Consider the following 18790-nt stretch of genomic DNA (forward strand, 5'->3'; position numbering starts at 1 on the left):
TTGGTGACAGGGTGAATACTCTTGATTACTGGTGGCAGGTTAAAACAAACTCAGTGGCTGAGTGAGTGCTGGTAAACCTGAGTAAGCTGATTAAGGTTAACATCTAGGTAAAGCTTAGTGACAGAGTGAAGCTCAGTGACAAGTTGAAAATAATTGCCAGTGATTGTGAATGAGCGCAGAAGCAAGGTTATTGACAAGTAATGACTAGAGACAAGATAAAGTTATAGGCTAGTCACTACATTTTTCAGTCCTTGTGGTTGAATAACTCATGATGAATAAATATAAGTATTATCCTTTCAACAACAAGTCTTGGTGTAATCATTTGAAGGAGGCATCGAGGACACATTTGTCTTCGCCTGTACACTAGTACCCCCTGCAACTTTCATTAATGATCTCTCCCTCTCCCTAGCACTCGCTGAACCGGTTTCCATGTTACCCACTGCCCACCTGGGGCACACCCAGCTGCCACCTGCCACGCATGGCTCTTTCATAACACTCTCCGTTAATGTGACCTGAATGATGCTGCTACACCTCACTGGGTACCTTCCTACTACCTTATACGGGTGGTAGCCACATAGCGGAAAGACAGGAGAGATGACAGCATTGGAAGGGAACAGAACAGAGGCATCGTTTCAAGTCTTATTAGTTGTATGTACAGGATATGCATGGTGCACATTCCAACGAAATGCTTACTTGCAGGTTACTTCTCGACAATGCGGCAACAATAAGAAATAGTAAAAAAATAAGAATACAAAGAAAGTAAATGACAGTAGAATAGAATAAACATTTTAGCATGAGTGTAATACAGGAATGCATCATTTATAGTCCAATAAGTTACACGTGCATTGGGGAAGGGGGGGCGGGGTGATGGGCAAATGTATAAATTGAGCAGTACAATAAGAATCTGGTAGCAGCGGTTGTGATGTGGGCTATGGTGAGGAGAATCAGAGCAGGTGGTCAGTACAGTTTAAGTGTTCAGCAATCTGATTGCTTGGAGATAGAAATGGTCTCTGAGCCTGTTGGTATCAGACCTCATGTACCTCAATGCTGACCTGTAGTCAATGAACAGCATTCTCACGTAGGTGTTCTTCTTGTCCAAATGTGTTACGGCCATGTGAATAGCGATGGAAATGGCATCTTCCGTGGATCTGTTGGAGCGGTAGGCTAATTGGAGTGGGTCCAGTGTGGGCCATGACCAGCCTCTCAAATAATTTCATGATGACCGAGGTGAGTGCGACCGAGGTGATAGTCATTTGGGTATGTCCCCTTGTTTTTCTTGGGCACTGGGACGATGGCGGTCTCCTTAAAGCAGGTGGGGACTACAGAGACCGTTTGAAGAGATCAGCTGGTATTCACTCTTTAGAGGAGTTTCCCCACGTCAGCCTCGGAGAGAGAAAACACCTGGTCGTCAGGAGCAACGAGAGTCTTCCTGGAGCGGCACGGTACTGTTGAGGGGAAGACAAGGGAGGAATCACCTCGTCGATTATCCCCAGAAGGAGGGGGAAGGGGTGAAGTCACATCACCATGTTGTTGAATGACTAGGCCTTCCCAATGCCTCTCCCCTAGTCCTCTACTGCCTCCTCTCAGAGAGGCTGAGTGACTGAGCTGAGTAGTATGAGGCATGGTGCCACTACCAGGCTCAGAGTTAAACACAGCTCCCCTCGCTCTCGCTCAGTCTACATTGAGGTCATTTTAAGGACGGGGATTTGCGGTAGCTTCGGCTTCGCATTTCAAAGTCCAAGAGAAGATCCTCCAGCTTATGGAAAACCTAATGAGAGATGAAATGAGGACAGGCTTTCTTTCTTTCGCTTTTTGCCGCGCCAGCAGAAATAATTTTGGTGAATGGTTGAATTACAGACCCCCAGGTTCTCATTCAAACCAAATTAAAAGCTAAACCTATTAATGATAACTAAAAAAAAAGCTATATATCAAACTTTTTCTCGTATATTGCAAATGTTTCTATTTTGAGCCAAAGTGTATGTGCCAGTGACAAATGGGAAATGGTTTTCAAATCAAATCTTATTGGTCACATACACATGGTTAGCAGATGTTAATGTGAGTGCAGCGAAATGCTTGTGCTTCTAGTCCGACAGTGCAGAAATATCTAACAAGTAATCTAACAATTCCACAACTACTACTTAATACACACAAATCTAGGTAAAGGGATTGAATAAGAATATGTACATATAAATGTATGGATGAGCGATGACCGAACGGCATTGGCAAAATGCAGTAGATGGTAATAGAATGCAGTATATACAGATGAGATGAGTAGACATGTAAACATTATTAGTGACTAATGATCCATTTATTAAAGTGGCCAATGATTTCAAGTCTGCATGTAGGCATCTCTGTGTTAGTGATGGCTGTTTAACAGTCTGATGGCCTTGAGATAGAAGCTGTTTTTCAGTCTCTCGGTCCCAGCTTTGATGCACCTGTACTGACCTCGCCTTCTGGATGGTAGCGGGGTGAACAGGCAGCGGCTCGGGTGGTTGTTGTCCTTGATTATCTTTTTAACCTTCCTGCGACATCGGGTGCTGTAGGTGTCCTTGAGGGCAAGTAGTTTGTCCCCGGTAATGCGCTGTGCAGACCGCACCACCCTCTGGCGAGCCTTGCAGTTGTGGGCTGTGCAGTTGCCATACCTGGCAGATATACAGCCCGACAGGATTCTCTCAATTGTGCATCTGTTGAAGTTTGTGAGGGTTTTAGGTGACAAGCCCAATTTCTTCAGCCTCCCGAGGTTGAAGAGGCACTATACTATTGTGTCTTCTTCACCACACTGTCTGTGTAGGTGGACCATTTCAGTTTGTCCGTGAAGTGTACGCCAAGGAACTTCAAAAAAAATCATCCACCTTCTCCACTGCTGTCCCGTCGATGTGGACAGGGGGGTGCTCCCTCTGCTGTTTCCTGAAGTCCACGATTATCTCTTTTGTTTTGTTGGTGTTGAGTGAGAGGTTGTTTTCCTGACACCACACTCCGAGTGCCCTCACCTCCTCTCGGTAGGCTGTCTCGTCGCTGTTGGTAAATGGTTTGTGGTAATGATCCATTGCTCTAAATCATGTCAGATGAAGAGGTGTAGAACATTCAGTGCAGTGCTGAGAGTAGAGGAATGCAAGAGAAGAGACAGGAAGGGGGTGGTTTTGCCCATTCATTGGTATTGGAGGTTCTGATATGTCAGTGGGAGTCCCGGCCCAGCGGACAGGGTGTGGTTGTTTTTGTATTGGAAGCCCCACTGGGCGACCGTGTTCTCACAGAGAGGGGGGGGGGGGTCGTCTAGGGCCAGGGTGCCCTGCTTTACAACCGCGAGCCCAACAACGTTCTCCAATTGGCTACGCCACACTGCCCCACCATGCGCTGTATCCATGGACTCAAAAAAAAGCTGGTGCCATTGAAAACAAGCAACCAGCCTATCAGAGGCGAGCTTGGAGAGAGATGGTACCGTGGTGGTAAGACTTGAAAGCACATGAATATATTAATACAGATGAGGTCCTGCGCCAAAAAACTGCAGATTAGGAGGGGAGCGAGGGGATCTGGTGAACAGGCAGTGAAGAAATGTTTTTTCCAGCTTCCAGCACTAAGTGAATAATTTCCCTGAGCAAAATGCAACTTGGTTTTTGCCAAATTGCTGTCATGTTATGAAATAAAATAAAAACTAAATGACAACTCAAATATTTATACTGACAATATTCCTGTATAAAAAATATATACTTTTTAATTTTTTATTTGAGAGCGGACTTGCACAGCCTAGGAGAATGAAACAGTGGAGGAATAACAATAACAACATGAGTGAGGAGATCTCGGTGTCAGCCCTGAAGATCCTAATATTCAGTGCCACGCCCATTGAACATGGTGATCCCCCCAGGATGGCATTCCTGGAGTCACACACCTCCGTACCCCCTCCAAGGAAACGCCCCAGAACACTGCTGGACTTGAGGCTCCGTGTCTGCTGCGATGTCCTATAAAAACAGCTCATTGCTGCAGGGGGATTATAGTACTGACATCCCACTACTACACTATTCTCTCTCTCTGCAGCAGGGTGAGGATCCACTCTTACTACGGCAGTCATGACCAGCCATCCCCGTTTTTTTCCTCTTCAACCTACAGACAAAACTCCATAATGACAAAGCAAAAACAGGTTGTTGTTTTTTTAAACATTTTTGCTAATTTATTAAAAGTACAAAACTGAAACACCACATTTACAAAAGTACTCAGATCCTTTACTCAGTACTTTGTTGAGGCATCTTTGGCAGCAATTACAGCCTTGAGTCTTCTTGGGTGTGACGCTACAAGCTTGGCACAGCTGTATTTGAGGAGTTTCTCCCATTATTCACTGCAGATCCTCTCAAGCTCATGTCAGGTTGGATGGGGAGCTTCGGTGCACAGCTATTTTCAGGTCTCTGCAGAGGTGGTCTCTCAGGTTCAAGTCCGGCCTCTGACTGGGCCACTCAAGGACATTCAGAGACTTGTCCCGAAGCCCCTCCTGCGTTGTCTTGACTGTGTGCTTAGGGTTGTTGTCCTGTTGGAAGTTAAACCTTCACCCCCGTCTGAGGTCCTGATTGCTCTGAAGCGGGTTTTCATCAAGGATTTCTCTGTACTTTGTTCTGTTTATCTTTCCCTTGATCCTGACTAGTCTCCCAGTCCCTGCCACTGAAAAACATCCCCACCGCATGATGCTGCCACCACCCTGCTTCACCGTAGGGATGGTGCCAGGTTTCCTCAGATGTGACACTTGGCATTTAGGCAATCTTGATTTCATCAGACCAGAGAGATAATCTGGTTTCTCTTGGTCTGAGAGTCTTTAGGTGACATTTGGCAAACTCCAAGCTGTTTTTTGCTGTGACATGCACTGTCAACTGTGGAAAATTATATAGACATGTGTGTGCCTCTCCAAATCATGTCCAATCAATTGAATTTATCACAGGTAAGGATCTCAAGGATGAATAATGGAAACAGGATGCACCTGAGCTCAATTTAGAGTCTCATAGCAAAAGGTCTGAATACTTATGTAAATAAGGTATTTTTGTTTTTTATTTTTCATAAATGTGAGAGAAAAAAATGTAAAACCTGTTTTCGCTTTGTCATTATGGGGTATTGTGTGTAGATAGATAAGAAAATATTTAATAAATTTTAGAATAAGGCTGGAAATGTAACAAAGTATTGAAAAAGTCAAAGGGTTTGAATACTTTCCAAATGCACTGTATATTTGATGGAAATGCAAAAAAATGTTTTATTTAGATAAGGATGTAGGATGTATACCGTGTGTCTACAATATGTGACTATGATATGTGGGGGTGCATTTGAGGGGGGGGGGGGGGGTTACTGCAGTGGTGAGAGCAGAGCAAAGAGGGAGGCAGCTTTAAACTTGACCTAGATTTTCAGGGTGACAAGCCACATGGCATTAGCCCAGTCGACCAGGACCAGATCCACCGGAGCTCGCTGCTCTCTGACACTGGCCCGATACGACAGGCAGAAAATGGGGGAGCACTTCCCAAAATGGGGCTGGCACGCAATTCTCCCCATGATGAGCATTACTGCAGTCAATGCACGTGTTTTATCTCCCGTTTTGCATCAACGTAGCCTACTACTTTCACATTTCAACACTCATCAGATTATTGAGGCAAACTACAATTCATCCTTAAAGCTGCATAGTTGAAGATAAAAAATAAACCTTTGAAATCCAAAGCGAACAACCAAAGCAGCAGAAATCAGAGAGAGAACTGGGGGATGAAACCAGGAGATTCAGCTAAGCCCTACTCTATGGACTGTACCTGATCAAAGCCAGAAACCATGGAAACAACTACAGTCGGCTACACATACACACACGCACACACACACACACACACATACACACGCTCTCACACACACACGCTCTCACACACACACGCTCTCACACACACACGCTCTCACACACACACATACACACACGCTCACACACACGCACGCTCACACACACGCACGCTCACACACACGCACGCTCACACACACACACACACACGCTCACACACACACGCTAACACACCACTTTGTATTCCAATACTTGTGAGGACTTTTTACCGTAACCTTAGCCCTAACTTTAACTCCTAACCCTAAACCTAACCAATAATCTAACCTGTACACCTAACCCAAAACCTAACCCCTAAGCCTAAAATTGCCTTTTTAGAAGTGAGGACTGGCCAAATAGCCTCACTTCTCTGAATTTCCCTTGGTTGACCACTGTTGTGAGGACTTCTGGTTATTACAACTATAGTAAAAAGTGTTGGGAACACACACACTATTCTTCAAGAAGCAATGGCTATACCTAGATCATTAATTCAAAAGTTTAAAAAAAATGGAGGTACGAATCCCAGATTGCCCCTTTAACTCTCTCTGAGTAGTTTAGGCAGTATTTGGTATTTTATTAGGAACCCCATCAGCTGTTGCAAAAGCAGCAGCTACTCTTCCTTGGGTCCACACAAAACATGAAACAGAACACAGAATGACATAATACAGTACATCATTAGACAAGAACAGCTCAAGGACAGAACTACATACATTTAAAAAAAGGCACACATAGCCTACATATCAATCAATGCATACACACAAACTATCTAGGTCAAATAGGGGAGAGGCGTTGTGTTGTTTTATCTGTTTTTTGAAACCAGGTTTGCTGTTTATTTGAGCAATATGAGACGGTTTTCTGAAAATTTGTTCTGGATTTGGGGACTAATTTATAGTCCATAAAGACAGAGCAACCTGAGGATCACTGCGGTGCTGTGGATAAGACCCGGTGACCTCTCCGTGCACGAAGAAAGAAAAAACACGCAGCGACTGAAATACGTATTTTTTTCATTTTCTCACAAGAGCAACATCAGTACTGGTGATGAGAAGTCCCCTGTAGCCAGACACTTTAATATGGGGACATGACGTGTGCAGGCTGAGGTTCCGGGGCTTAGTTGTTGTACTGCCACTTAATAAGAGAGGAGGTGATAGAGAAAAGTTGCTGCCACAGAGGCATATTATATCCATGCCTTCCTTGCAGAGAGCCCAAGAGGTCTGAATGAACAACTTCTGTTAGTTTGCTTCCTGTAAAACAACAGTCGCACAATTCTTTGTATTTTGAAGCCCTTATGGAAAACAATAGAACATTTATGTCAATAACGTATTTTAAATAATGAATGTAAATAATATATGTAAATAATAACTGTGAAAAAAACAAAGCAGGAGTGCAATGTGGAGTCATCTACAAATACGGGTGAATGTCTATTGTACTCCAACCTCTGACAAAGGGCTGCCGCTGAAACGTGACAGTTTATTCTGACCTCTGCTGCCAAACAAATACATTAGAACTTTCAGTGAGTTTCAAATCAAAATCAAATATCATTTGTCACTGCGCTGAATACAACAGGTGTAGGTAGACCTTAACATGAAATGCTTACTTACAAGCTCTTAACCAACAATGCAGTTCAAGAAATAGAGTTAAGAATATATTTACTAAATAAAATAAAACAATAAAATAACAATAACGAGGCAATGTACAAGTACTGAGTCAATGTGCGGGGGCACAGGTTAGTCAAGGTAATTTGTACATTTAAGTAGGGGTAAAGTGACTATGCAGGTAGGGGTAAAGTAGATAATGAACAGTGAGTAGCAGCAGTGTAAACACTCCACTACAGCCCTGTTGATATTAATGGGGGCCTATTCGGTCCTCCTTTTCCTGTAGTCCTCAATCATCTCCTTAGTCTTGCTCACATTGAGGGAGAGGTTGTTATCCTGGCACCACATGGCCAGGTCTCTGATCTCCTCCCTATAGGCCGTCTCATCGTTGTTGGTGATCAGGCCTACCACTTGTCGTCAGCGAACTTAATGATGGTGTTGGAGTTGTGCCTGGCCACGCAGTCGTGGGTGAGCAGGGAGTACAGGAGGAGACTGAGCACGCACCCCTGAGAGGCCCCCGTGTTGAGAATCAGCGTGGCAGATGTGTTGTTACCTACCCTTACTACCTGGAGGCGGCCCGTCAGGAAGTCCAGGATCCAGTTGCAGAGGGAGGTGTTTGGTCCCAGGGTCCTTAGCTTAGTGCTGAGCTTTGAGGGCACTATGGTGTTGAACGCTGAGCTGTAGTCAATGAACAGCATTCTCACATATTTGTCCAGGTGGGAAAGGGCAGTGTGGAGTGCAATAGAGATTGCGTCATCTGTGGATCTGTTGGGGCGGTATGCGAATTGGAGAGGGTCTAGGGTTTCCCGGGATGATGGTGTTGATGTGAGTCATTGGTTTTTCCTTCGTTCAAGTATATGCCTTTTGAACCCAGCACCCAAATACTTTTTGTTACTACAAACACTTGAGCTGAGCACACCAATTTCTCTTTCTATGACCTCTCCATGTAGACAGCTATAACATAGGGTGTAATGGGGCAGAGAGCAGAACTTCCCCACAGCCCCATACCCTGTGGGGTGGTAGTTAGTGAGGGGTGGGTGAGGGTGAAGGGGGGCGCAGGCTGCATATCGTAGGTCACATGTCGCAGGCCCCAAACCATCATTACACAAATGACCTTTTGACTGTGTTTGAGTCATGGACGCAACACAGCATACTGTATCACACTTTATAGTCGGCAGAATATAGGCCTATATATCAGCATCTCCTGGAGACTGTGTATTTTATAATGAGAAGTACATACAGTACACTGCACATGTAAGTAACATAGATTCAGTATTATTTATTTTTTTGCTTTTTTGAACCCTCACAAGATTATGGGTGGGGCACAGTGGAGCTTGCTGAGATTTGGGGAGATGACGGTTATCGGTACAGACGTGCAGGTATCTCGGTTTAGAATGCATTGAGCGCCCTCTGGAGGTGATGAACAGAAATGCATAGAAGACCTTGAGGAAGAATAGCGACCACTCCCAAACTCAGAGCCATGCTAGAGGTATTTCACATGCTAGCTTCAGCTACAAATCCTTTAGGTACCACAACAAACTCAGATGAATAAATATCTCAAATTAAAACATTCTAAAATCATAACACATGCACCAACCCTGACATTGAAACGGTACCATAGAATTTACATGCATAATGTGGAGTAACTTTCTAGTAAAACCACTTTGGATTAATTAGCATAACCTGTTGGATATAAAAATGTGTTATATGCCAGTTAGCAGACACTTTTATCCAAAGCAATTTACAGTAGTGCATGCATATATTATCGTTTGGGTGACCACAGCAGGAATTGAACCCACAAGCCGGGTGTTACTAGCACCATGCTCTACCAACTGAGTTGGGTCTCAAAGCCGTGGAACACACAGAATGTTGGACATCTTGTCATGCATGCTGCAGCCCATCCTCTAAAATGGGGACATTTCCTCAGCTCTCAAACACTGCAGCAACTCCTCAGATTAGCAGACATCTTGCCATGTACTGCATCAAGGGTTAAGGGGGGCTAGTGTTCAAATAATTGGATTAGGGCGCCACCTTGTGCCATGTTGTGCTACAGGAAGAAGTGGCACTAACAGTGATGTTGTAATTTATATGGCCTGTCCTACAGTAGACAGACAGATATATGCTAGATCAATAGAAGAGATAGACAGAGTCAGAGACAGACAGAGAAACAGAGAGAGAGAGAGAGAGACACAGAAATAGACCGACACAGAGAGACACAGAGGCAGAGAAACACAGACATAGATGCAGAGAGAGAGAGAGAGAGAGAGAGAGAGAGAGAGAGAGAGAGAGAGACACAGAAATAGACCGACACAGAGAGACACAGAGGCAGAGAAACACAGACATAGATGCAGAGAGAGAGAGAGAGAGAGAGAGAGAGAGAGAGAGAGAGAAGAGACCGAGACATAAAGACAGAGAGACACTGAAAGAGAGACACAGAGACACTGAAAGAGAGACACAGAGACAAAAAGACACAGAGAGAGAGAGAGAAAGACAGACAGAGAGAGGAGATGCAGAGGAGAGAGAGAGAGGGGGGGAGAGAGAGAGAGAGAGACCGAGACAGAAAGACACAGAGACAGAAAGACACAGAGACAGAGACACAGAGACAGAAAGACACAGAGACAGAAAGACAAAGAGACGGAAAGACAGAAAGATACAGAGACAGAAAGACACAGAAAGACAGAAAGATACAGAGACATAGACAGAGAGAGACACAGAGACAGAAAGACACAGAGACACAGAGACAGAGAGACACAGAGACAGAAAGACACAGAGACAGAAAGACACAGAGACAGAGAGAGAGTCGTCATCTTCCTTTGGACTAAAGAGCAGAAACCTGGACTTCACCAAAGAAATCAGAAATACAGACATTGTCATCCTTCAAGAAACATGGTATAGAGGAGACGGACCCAAGGGTTTCCCTCTTGGTCACAGGGAGCTGGTAGTCCCATCCACCAACCTACCAGGTGTGAAACAGGGAAGGGACTCAGGGGGTATGCTAATTTGGTATGGAGCAGACCTAACTCACTCCATTAAATTATTCAAAACAGGAACATTTTACATTTGGCTAGATTTTCAAAAGGAAATTATCTTAACAGAGAAAAATGTCATCCTGTGTGCTACCGATATCCCCCCACTAAAATCCCAATACTTTAATGAAGACAGCTTCTCCATCCTGGAGGGGGAAATCAATCATTTCCAGGCCCAGCGACATGTACTAGTCTGTGGCGACCTAAATGCCAGAACCGGACAAGAACCTGACACCCTCAGCACACAGGGGGACAAACACCTGCCTGGGCACAACATAACCAACCAAAACGGGTCACACCTCCTGCAGCTCTGTCGCACGCTGGGTATGTACATAGTCAATGGTAGGCTTTGAGGGGACTCCTATGGTAGGTACACCTATAGCTCATCTTTGGCAGTAGTACTGTAGACTACTTTATCACTGACCTCAACCCAGAGTCTCTTAGAGCGTTCAGTCAGTCCACTGACACCCCAATCAGATCACAGAAAAATCACACTACTTGGAACAGAGCAAAACTCAAACATGAGGCAGCAAAGCTAAAGGAACTGAAAAATATTAAGAAATGCTGTAGAATGTAGTGTGGAAACCTACCAAAAAACTGTTAGGCAACAACAAATTCCTTTTAGACAACTTCCTGGACAAAACGTTCCACTGTAATAGTGAAGGTGTAAACTTGGCAGTAGAAAGTCTAAACAGCATATTTGACCTCTCAGCTTCCCTATCAAATAAAATAAAAATCTAACAGAAAACCGAAGACAATGAACAACAATGACAAATGGTTTGATGAAGAATGCAAAAAAACTAAGAAAGAAATTGAGAAACCTGTCCAACCAAAAACATAGAGACCCAGAAAACCTGAGCCTACACCTTCACTATGGTGAATCACTAAAACAATCCAGAAATACACCACAGAAAAAGAAGGAACAGCACTTCAGAAATCAGCTCAATGTAATTGAAGAATCTATAGACTCTAACCACTTCTGGGAAAATTGGAAAACGCTAAACAAACAACACGAAGAGTTATCTATCCAAAATGGAGATGTATGGGTAAACCACTACTCCAATCTTTTTGGCCCTTTAACAAAGAACAAAGAGCAAAAACATATACATGATCAAATACAAATCTTAGAATCAACTATTAAAAGACCACCAGAACCCACTGGATTCTCCAATTAAATTGAATGTACTACAGGACAAAATAAAAACCATCCAACCCAAAAAGGCCTGTGGTGTTGATGGTATCCTCAATGAAATTATGAAATATACAGACAACAAATTCCTATTGGCTATACTTAAACTCTTTAAAATCATCATTAGCTTTAGCATCTTCCCCAATATTTTCAACAGCAACCTTGGGAAAATCCTCTGCATTATCATTAACAGCAGACTCATACATTTCCTCAGTGAAAACAATGTACTAAGCAAATGTCAAATGGTCTTTTCCAAAATCACTGTACAACAGACGATGTATTCACCCCGCACACCCTAATTGACAAACAAACCAAAACAAAGGCAAAGTCGTTGTTGATTTCAAAAAAGCCTTTATCATCTTCCATTACCTATGTATGGAGATGTGGGGCCATATGTTTGCAGGAAAAAAAAGTTATTTATATTTTTTCCATGGAAAATGCCTTCAGGTACTGTTCTCATCAAATACAAATATATACAGTGCCTTGCGAAAGTATTCGGCCCCCTTGAACTTTGCGAACTTTTGCCACATTTCAGGCTTCAAACATAAAGATATAAAACTGTATTTTTTTGTGAAGAATCAACAACAAGTGGGACACAATCATGAAGTGGAACGACATTTATTGGATATTTCAAACTTTTTTAACAAATCAAAAACTGAAAAATTGGGCGTGCAAAATTATTCAGCCCCTTTACTTTCAGTGCAGCAAACTCTCTCCAGAAGTTCAGTGAGAATCTCTGAATGATCCAATGTTGACCTAAATGACTAATGATGATAAATACAATCCACCTGTGTGTAATCAAGTCTCCGTATAAATGCACCTGCACTGTGATAGTCTCAGAGGTCCGTTAAAAGCGCAGAGAGCATCATGAAGAACAAGGAACACAGCAGGCAGGTCCGAGATACTGTTGTGAAGAAATTTAAAGCCGGATTTGGATACAAAAAGATTTCCCAAGCTTTAAACATCCCAAGGAGCACTGTGCAAGCGACAATATTGAAATGGATGGAAGAGTGGCAAGAAGAAAGCCATTTCTTAAAGATATCCATAAAAAGTGTCGTTTAAAGTTTGCCACAAGCCACCTGGGCGACACACCAAACATGTGGAAGAAGGTGCTCTGGTCAGATGAAACCAAAATTGAACTTTTTGGCAACAATGCAAAACGTTATGTTTGGCGTAAAAGCAACACAGCTGAACACACCATCCCCACTGTCAAACATGGTGGTGGCAGCATCATGGTTTGGGCCTGCTTTTCTTCAGCAGGGACAGGGAAGATGGTTAAAATTGATGGGAAGATGGATGGAGCCAAATACAGGACCATTCTGGAAGAAAACCTGATGGAGTCTGCAAAAGACCTGAGACTGGGACGGAGAATTGTCTTCCAACAAGACAATGATCCAAAACATAAAGCAAAATCTACAATGGAATGGTTCAAAAATAAACATATCCAGGTGTTAGAATGGCCAAGTCAAAGTCCAGACCTGAATCCAATCGAGAATCTGTGGAAAGAACTGAAAACTGCTGTTCACAAATGCTCTCCATCCAACCTCACTGAGCTCGAGCTGTTTTTGGAAGGAGGAATGGGAAAAAATGTCAGTCTCTCAATGTGCAAAACTGATAGAGACATACCCCAAGCGACTTACAGCTGTAATCGCAGCAAAAGGTGGCGCTACAAAGTATTAACTTAAGGGGGCTGAATAATTTTGCACGCCCAATTTTTCAGTTTTTGATTTGTTAAAAAAGTTTGAAATATCCAATAAATGTCGTTCCACTTCATGATTGTGTCCCACTTGTTGTTGATTCTTCACAAAAAAATACAGTTTTATATCTTTGTTTGAAGCCTGAAATGTGGCAAAGGGTCGCAAAGTTCATGGGGGCCGAATACTTTCGCAAGGCACTGTATATATATAATCTCCTTCATCAAGACAATCCACAAGTCAGCTTTGAATAAATATTTGCTATGTTGTAGTGTTGTCTACAATGCTTCCAAAAGATTCCAAGGCCAAAAAGCCGTAATCGACAGAGACTGCTGAACTACACTGAGCAAGTAAAATACGCCTAAACCGTGGAGCCAGTAAGCACAGCTTCAATACTAGTTAGGGATAAAGCATGTTAAACATATTCATAAACCTATTTGTACAAACTATTCAAATGCATATCTCAAGATCTTTAAATGTAGGTTATACCTTATATTCTCCATCACCACCTGGTGGCACTATTGCCTAGTTGTATTTTTTTTGTATAAAAAGCTTTACCTCAGGCTATACCTCTTACGCCTTGATCAGACCGACAGCAACATTGCGTTTTGGTCTACCAGAAGTACTTGCAGCATTGAGTTGCAGAGGCAGTTGCAGTTTATTCTGTGTGGTGCTGTATTCTGTATGTTGGACTTATCCAATGTATGCATCAAATTGTATGTGCAGACTTGACAGAAATAGTAGCAAAAGGTGAATGTTGAACTTTCCACTAAAAATGTTGGACTACATAATAAAAAAGTTTGACTGCAGAATTTATTAACCAGCATTGATGCCATGACGCTGTCGGTCTGTTTGAGGCGTAACGTGGCGCCGAATGTCATGCATTTGAAATGGGGACATCCACAATGGACTGGAATCACAACGCCCCCTTGAAGGCTCCGTTGTGAGACTTTTACTTTTACTCCACCACATTTCTAAAGAAAATAATGTACTTTTTACTCTATACATTTTCCCTGCCACCCGAAAGTACTTGTTACATTTTGAATGCTTAGCAGGACAGGCAAATGGTCCAATTCATGCACTTATCTAGAGAAACATCCCTGCTCATCCCTACTGCCTCTGATCTGGCGGACTCACTAACACAAATGCTTTGTGCTGAAAATTGTGCAGTCTGGTTTGGTTAATATAAAGAATTTGAAATGATTTTTACTTTTGATACATATTTTTAAATATATTTCAGCAAATACATTTACTTTTGATTCTTAAGTATATTTCAAACCAAATACTTTGAAACTTTTACTCAAGTAGAATTTTACTGGTTGACTTTCACTTTTACTTTACATTTTCTATTAAAAGGCATCTTTACTTTTACTCAAGTATGACAATTGAGTACTTTTTCTATCACTGAAGATAGATGAAAACTGTTTCTCCAATAGAAATCCCTTATCACACTTGTAGGCGATGTCATGGCGAAGGTTGACTAGCTAAGCTCATGCATAGAAATACGTCATCGGGTCTAATGTCATCTCACGCCGAACTGTGCATGCGCAGGCCATCAAATCAAAAGGCACTCTTTTGATATGAAGTTGTTTTGGAAGAAAATGAAAATGTCAGTGTCACTTTCACGAGATTGGAGTAATAACATGTTCAACTACTTTTAAGACACTAGCTCGAATCTAGACTGTGCCTTTCGATTTTGAGAAATCTAACAACTAAAAGTGTGTGGTAATACCAGTGACATGGAATTGAAAGACAGCTGAGCTATGTCCTATAAATATTTGTTTATTTCTAGTATATTTTCTTTCATTATGATTTTTTTTTTTTTAACTCAAAATATGTCACTAAACCACGTCTCAAAATATGTCACTAAACCACGTCTCAAAATATGTCACTAAACCATGACTCAAGCCAATTTCATGGTACTAACCGTGTTCTATAATATATACTGTATATATATATATTTTTTTAAATGGTTTGCAATATAAAATGTCTTAGATATGTTTTATTAACAATAAAACACTTCAATTAAAACAAAACTATGTGTCATTATCTGACACGTTTAAGTGTTTTTGTTGGTGGTTAAGGGCGTCATAGAATGACCCACCACACAGAACATATTAAATTACATTTGCTTATTAAGTCCTAGACTGCTTGCCATGGATTGTCTGCAGCTTTATCAGACAGACAGGTAGGAAGCTGTGGTGAGTGGGTGAGGTGGGCAGGTGACGTCACAGCGTCCTATGACACCTCTGATTAGGCCCAAGAATGACAGCTCCGCCACTGAGCCATCGTAACGGTCTCCAAGGAGACTAGAGGGAAAATATAAAAAGGGGTGGGAAAATGGAATTAATAAAGACAAGAGTGATGTTATCACTCAGTCATAAACACCCATTTCTAATGCTGACTGTACCAGTGTCTCTGAGAGGTGGAAGATTCTAGGCTTAGATGTGGCTAGAGCTTGTTGTGTAGGTGAGGAAACAAGGAAACAACAGTGAAATCCTCCATCTGGATACAGCCAGATTCGCACACAACAGACACATAAGCCTCCAAATCAGAACAGTTTACCTTGAATATAAAATCCTGAATGTGTAACGGGTCAGGAACCAAGTGAAAGTGTTGCTTCCGTCCCTCTCCTTGCCAACCTGAGCTTGAACCAGGGACGCTTTGAACACATTGACAACTGTCACCCACAAAAGCATCGTTATCCGTCACTCCACAAAAGCCGCGACAACTACTTTGTCTCAGAGCGGGCGACGTCACCAACTGAGCACTACTAGAGCACAACAAGTTAGTCATTTCACATCGACTAGACTAGCATGACAAAAATAAACAGTTTAATCACAAATGTTCAGACAGAAACCCGGACAAACACTCTCTATTAATCAGACAGAAAAACATTGAGACCTAAGCCCCCTGGACTAAGCTCTTGTTTGTGGTCGAGAACACGTTCAAACACTTGGCTGTCAGCTTCACTTCTATGAGGTCAAACAATTGCCGATGACCCTGTGACGACCCTAGTTAGATAAGTAGCACCGCCACCCTGCCTTGGAGAATAGAGCAGGAAGTTGAGGCACTCGCATTACTCAGACCTATTCCACGGCCCACAATGCACTTAATTTCCGTACCAGCATTACACAAACAGCGTACACATCGTGACCCTGATGGGGAAAAAGTGCAACACAAGCATTCCCAACAGGAACTTGAAGGAACTTAAAATGAAGAGAAAAACAATGCTTAAGAGTGACCAAAGTTCAAAAGACAATGCTTGTCTAAGAGCTGAAGTTCCACTAAGTTATTTTACACTTGAGGTATAAAGAATCAGAGAGAAAGGCCTTGTAGCAGATAGCAATTTTTGCTGTGGTCTTGCAGTTGAAACCTCAGGTTAGATGAGTCAGGACATGATAGTGGTAGGTGTTGATAGCTCCGGGGTGAAGTTTCCCCTAGGCACAGAACTACAGTAGAATCGGCTTCCCCCTCCTATTAACCATTAGTGTTGAAAATGCTAAACTGACCCAAGATCAGCGTCTACAGGCAACTTTGTGGTGATACTAACCTGCAGAAGAAGCTCTGGAGGTGTCAGTCAGGAGGAAGGAGGCCCAGCCTGGCAGGTGGCCAAGTTCACAGTCCTCCAGCGAAGATCGGGTCCTGAAAACACAGGTTCATTGAGTCTCAAAACAGATACTATAAAGTCCATCATCTAATTTCCTTGTTCCTTCAAAATCAAAACCTTTTGGCAACAAAACTTAACCTGAACAATATTCAAAGCTAGTTATTCCTCTCGGTCTATCTCTAGTCCAATCATCATGTAAGCAGGTCCAGCAATTCACATGACCACAACACACATTTCCAACCTCTAGGACCTTGTTTATCGATCATGCATCGCACTGATCCATAGATTTACCGAACACTTTTGACCCTCGAGGCCACATGAATACAATGTTACCAGAGGTTGAGAATTTGTTGGACAGCAACTGTGGCTAGTTAGTCACAAGTGCAGGCCTTCGTGATTCTCTTGCAGACGGGTTTTTTTGAGGGCAACGTCGCAGCAGTCTGATAGAAACTGGGAGGCACAGTGGCTACAGACACACACCACTTCCTTTTGTGCAACACTTCCTCTCATTTAGCGTGCACTTCGGATTTTCCACTAGACTCCCTGGTCCATACCTCCTGTGAGGCTACAATCGACAGAACATCCTTAATGTTAGTTCAACCAAGACTCGTGTTCACTGCAATCAACTCAGCCAATGGTTTGAGGTACAAGATGGGGGGAAACAATCCTCATTGTCACAACCCTAGAAATATAAATTCTAGTTCTATGGTCACAACAAATGTTTTTTGCATAGTCACCCTTAAAGAATCACTGGTAAAGAGAACCCTTTTTTTAACCATTTTGGATTTGAAAGGTTACTTGAAATAAACCACAACCACACTCCCCTTTGAGTTCTCTGGCCCTTTTCAGCTTTTCAGAACGTGGTTGAGTGCAGATTCAGTAGACTGTGAGACGATTAGGACGCTGTACTATCCACTATACACCAGCTTGCATACAAATAGGCTGCAAACAAATGGCCTTCCATAACGGACTAGTGGTGGTCATGCAGAAATGTGATCGGACTTCTAGCTCTGAGACTTTCGCCTATAACAACCGAGCTAGTCGCTGTAAGATTGAGCTGTAGAGACAAACCGTCAACATCAAATATATCTAGGCTTTGAGATGGCTGGGGAAAAAAATACCTGCATAGTACTATTCTGGTGGCTATGGTATATCAAACCCCATCTCAGATCGCCCTTATGTTTCAATGTGGAACCTTATTACCCCTGTAATACCCTTCTTCTACCATTCTTTTAACCATTTATTTGTGATACACTGTAGGTTTTAAAGAGGGACGTATCAACATTGTAAGGGGCTGTAGATCTCACCGGAGAGGTCTTAAACATGTCTCGAGATGTCTTCATTTATATGTCTTAAGAGATCTCAAGACTCAAAATGGCTGGGTATGAAGTTTGAACATGGTAAGTACAAGACAAAGTAATGTTGCGTATTAGAGAGGAACAACAGCAGTGGCAGCTTCCCTCTCCCTCATCATGCTGGATAAGAAGAATTCACTCGTGAGCAGAAAGAGCGATTCTGTCAGAGTAGTAAAAATGACAAAAAAGGCAAGCCAAACAACAACCATACAAAATAATGTAACGTCTCTATGTATTTCATAAATTTCCTTCAATTTGCAAAAGGCTGAATGCACAGTATCTCACCGGAGAATGCATCCGAGCGAACGAAACAGCGCCCCTCTGTCTCAGAATATGTAGCGTTTCTATCTGATGCTGTCTGGTAAAAAAAAAAAAAAAAAGCACGGCATCGTTGCCGCCTGTAGCATTGAATGCAAGGGTAGCCAGAGAGCATTTGGCCTCCCTTGATACATTTTTTAAATAAAATAATAGCCAATCAGCATTGAGCTAAACTGAGTGAGCTC

The 18790-nt window shown here is 42.6% G+C and overlaps 1 protein-coding gene across 2 annotated transcripts in view; it reads right to left on the reverse strand.

Annotated features, from left to right (window-relative positions):
• LOC110535642 (CYFIP-related Rac1 interactor B) overlaps window positions 1–18790 on the reverse strand; it is a 57569-nt gene that overhangs the window by 27691 nt on the left and 11088 nt on the right. For both annotated transcript variants that reach the window (XM_021620755.3, XM_036935372.2), the window contains exon 2: window positions 16876–16967. The gene's annotated coding sequence lies outside the window, so the exon portion shown is untranslated. The remainder of the gene's footprint in view (window positions 1–16875; window positions 16968–18790) is intronic.

This window comes from Oncorhynchus mykiss, chromosome 11 (genome assembly GCF_057628025.1).
Source record: "Oncorhynchus mykiss isolate SJ-2025 chromosome 11, ASM5762802v1, whole genome shotgun sequence".
NCBI classification, from domain to species: domain Eukaryota; kingdom Metazoa; phylum Chordata; class Actinopteri; order Salmoniformes; family Salmonidae; genus Oncorhynchus; species Oncorhynchus mykiss.